The sequence below is a fragment of the Cariama cristata genome, unplaced genomic scaffold (genome assembly GCF_000690535.1).
Source record: "Cariama cristata isolate BGI_N322 unplaced genomic scaffold, ASM69053v1 scaffold39540, whole genome shotgun sequence".
NCBI classification, from domain to species: Eukaryota; Metazoa; Chordata; class Aves; order Cariamiformes; family Cariamidae; genus Cariama; species Cariama cristata.
In genome coordinates, this window is record NW_009597063.1 from 10,248 (window position 1) to 14,362 (window position 4,115).

Consider the following 4,115-nt stretch of genomic DNA (forward strand, 5'->3'; position numbering starts at 1 on the left):
TAGTCATTCTCTAATAGAAACTAGAAGTAATTCTGGCAATGAGGTTTCTTTACCCAAGAAGTACTGGGGCTGTTAGAGCTACACTGATATCGAAAACAAGTGTTGAAAATGCAGAAAACCCTTGTATTAAAGTCAACTGGTAACCTCCAAATAAGCCTTTCAGGCTCTGCAAGTGCAGACAACAGCATGCAGTAAAATGGAAACTTCTGGTCTAAATTAGACATGTAGAGTTAGGCATCAAGTGATGGTAGCACACAGCACGACAGGCTTCGAGACTGGGGTATACATTGAACTAATTATGTAGTTCAATAAGGCAACAGAAAGGTGCTGTATATAGATATATTATCTCACTATGTTCATGGTATTAAAAGGCAGTTCAGTAGACTTAGTATCTCTAACCTTGAATATGATGTATAGTCCCATAGCAAACAGATCTTCAGCAAATTCACTGTGAGTTTCTTGTTTATTTGGGCCAGGATCCCCAAGAAAGATCACTGTTTCTGAAATATTTGCCTCAAGCTTGTTGAAGTCTCACCACAGGCTTTCAGTACTTCTTGTTAACAGAAGAACTTGCTTTGCAAATCTAAACCTAGATAAAGCTGCATAGTATTATCAGATTACACGCACACAGAAAAGAAATAAAAGTCCCCACAAAACAGGCTGCATTCCAGAAATCAGGATATTACATATTATATGTAATTAAAACAGGTTTTGATTGAAATACATTTGCAGTTAACTTCTAGTTCATAAAGCTTTTAGTTGAACTGATTGGGTTTTTTTGGTCCTTTAAGTGTAAAGGTACTTTCCTTCCAAAATAAGATACTAGATCCAAGAGTACCCAGAATAACTCTTAATAAAAGCAGAAGTCTTTTCAGTCTGAGTTCTTAGATGTTTGGTCCTAAAAATCCTTACTTCTTAAATAATGCACTTCTAATGCTGCAAAAACCAATTAAGGTAGTAATTTTGCTCTTTTACTCAGTCTTCCGTTGAAGATTATTTTTTTCTGGTTGAAAGAAGTGTTTTTCAAGAGCGTTGACCAATTCATCTAGTTCCTTCTTCAGCTGTTCAATGTCACTGAGAAACAAAATCAACACAAATACAGAAAACAGTGTCACAGTGGAGAAGCTAAAAAGCACATTTTCAGTCTGAGGAATTTTTAAGTCTGTTGCATTGCTTTAGACAAACATTTTCTATTAATACTAAAAGTATATACACTTGATTTCTTATGGTAATGCACTGATGTTCACTTCCAGCTGATGTGCATGAAGGCATTTAAGACTATGGAGAAACATAAACCCATAATAAAATCTAAAATAGAACAGCCAGTTTGAGTTCAGAAGATCTTCTATTACTAAACATATGTAACTTTTATACTTGTATTTTCAGATGAATTTTCATCTGTAAGAAAGCATTATTTTCATTATATAAGTTAATAATTGCTTATCTTTAAGACTATATGAATTCCAAGGCTATCAGTCAAGGATATAATTACTAAAGATAAAAGGGTTTAAAATATATTAGAATACTATATATAGTTATATAAGCTTAAAGCAACTATGTATGTAAATAGAGTGAATATATCTACTTTCATTTAAGGCAGAATGTTTTTCTTGATACTGTTTTTACTGAATGTGAAACCAAGTTCAAAGGAATTTCAGTGACAACAAGAATGTGTCAATAAATTTTGCAGACTTGAAGCTTCATGCAAATACATTTGCTAAAATAGTGACTGTACTAATATTATTTGGTCACGGAGAGCCCCTTCCCCACCAAAACAATACCAAAAAGCCACACAGCCCCTATTACACAGAATTTACTGCTGTAAGCGGCAATACCTGTTTCCAGGAGGTGCACAAAGTTCAGAATAGTATTTGATCTTTGGTTCTGTCCCACTGGTTCTCATTGTGGCCACTCCTCCATTAGCAAAAGTGAATGTTATCATTTGGCTACTTTTACTAGTAGGAAGAATCTAGAAGTAGTAAGAATAATTTTTTAGAAGCTTGGAAAGTGACAATATATAATGATTTCAAGACAAAACTCATGACTTCATGTCATTTAATGTAACTAAAAGATCAGCTAAAATTAAGCTTTGCTCTGTTTTCTTCATCATTGTGGTCTTGAGACTACAACAAGCAAATGACAGCCTTACGCTGTCCTAAAATCTGGTAGCAGTATGGTACGGCTAGGTAGCTCATTTCAAGTCTAGTCAACATTTTTACTGCAAATAGAAATTGCTCTGTGATAGCATTTCCCAGGAGGAAAAGAAACACGGATTGTGGAAAATTAAAGAACCCAAAGCCACATCTCAGTAGACAGTTTAACTTAATCTTACAAGAAAATAATGCACAATTGCTGTAGTGAGACAGCAAGATCCTCCTACCTCCCTTTACAGACTGTCATCTTGAAGAGAAAAACCACCACAAAACCAAACAACACCCCCCCCGCCCCTGCCTTCACTTCCTCCCACCAACGCAAAACAATCATCCCCAATCTAACTTATTTTAAGACTCAGGATGTAACATAATGCTTGGAGTGTTTGTCCATAGAATTTCTCATATACCTGTATATACATACTTACATGATTTATATGTAATTTAAAAAATATACTTACAGCCTTTTGATCTGGCTGGCTGCTGTCATACCCAGTAGTCAGATCCCTTATTCCAGAAACTTTAAATCTACCGCAAGATTTTGGGTATGTGTTTTTTCCATCAAAATTTCTAAGGTTGTCAAAAAGCTGTTGAATAACTTTAGGATCGTGGCAGATGAAATATGAAGCTTTGGTAACATGGAAGCCGTATCTGTGAAGACACAATATTAATGAATTGAAGAAGCAATGTTGTTCTTAGAGTTGTACACCATACACGTTATGCAACCTTCTACAAAGCAAGAATCTATACTCATGGTCACCCAACTGTAGCATCAGTTCACTCCCTTACAATTTTAAAAAGGCCTCAACAGCTTAATTGCCCTATTTTACACACTTCAACGAAACTTTTGTGCAGACAGCTTTTCATTTTAATGATTAAAAAGGAGAACATTTACTGCTAAACCAGAAGAAAAAAAGATGTCATTATTGCCTTGAAGCGATCTAGCCACCATAGGAAGAGAACAGACTACATCTAAATAGCTTCTTTGATTCCAGTTGACCTTTTCTGAGTAAAACAAATTCCAGACTGTTTTTTCAAATCACACTTCAGAAGCTGCTCTCCCATTAAAGTATTTCTACTAAACCAAACTGTTCTTAAACATTGTCTCTTTACCTTATCTGTTTGCTTCCAGGTAATATGATGCAGAATCTGAATGAAAGACAAATGACCTGCTAACACCGTTTTCAAAACAGCATGTTGTTGAAAAGCATACAAGCCTGAACTGGTTGTTTAAGTGAGCTCTTACTGAAGATCAACACTTGATGAGTATCCTTGATGCCGTGGAATATCTGAAGGGCAGAACCTTTCGTTAGTACTAGGATGTTCATGCTAGAAACATGAAAGGTTCCTTAAATAGGGTCAGGTTTATACCAAAATGGACATCTTGAAGGTCAATAATCGTTAAATCAGTCTTGAGAATCCAACAAGGGAATTAACAAAATCTATCCTATAACTGAAAGAAGTGATGAGCCTGCTAGGACTGTGTCCTTTTCCTGATCTGCGTTCACTTCTTTGGGAACAGATCCCCCTTCTACACCTCCAAAATACAGAGTAGAGTTTCTTCTGCTTCAACAGCAACTCACAAGACAAATCTGACAAAGAATAAAGAAGTAACGAATGGAAAACTGCAACTCTATACTAGCCACAAACAAACAAAAATCAAACACACACAAAACAATCTCCCAAAACAAAGATCTCCCCCTCTATTTCTAGTTATCAAGCATCAATTTAATAATGCAGATTTGGTTCCTTCCCTGTATCTGTAGCTTTTCCACAAAAGAGTGACTATGTTCAGTGACATCTTATTTTGAAGTGCATCTACAGACTGCTTTTATGCTAAATAAGCTCTGACTTTGAGAGTCCTCTTCAGTGGCTATGTACACAGTGGCACAGCTAACTTCCACTCAGTTGAATACTCTGAGGGCAACCTGAAGCAAGCGTTTACTGAATGAGTGTTGGGGGAAG

General features: G+C 35.9%; 1 long non-coding RNA gene across 1 annotated transcript; it reads right to left on the reverse strand.

The window, feature by feature from the left end:
* Positions 1–770: 770 nt before the first annotated feature.
* On the reverse strand, positions 771–2,989 carry LOC104168058. Its single transcript, XR_696508.1, has 3 exons — positions 2,612–2,989; positions 1,836–1,969; positions 771–1,074 (listed from the first exon to the last, which is right to left on the reverse strand). It is a non-coding gene; the product is annotated as an uncharacterized LOC104168058 (long non-coding RNA).
* Between the last annotated feature and the right edge of the window lie 1,126 nt (positions 2,990–4,115).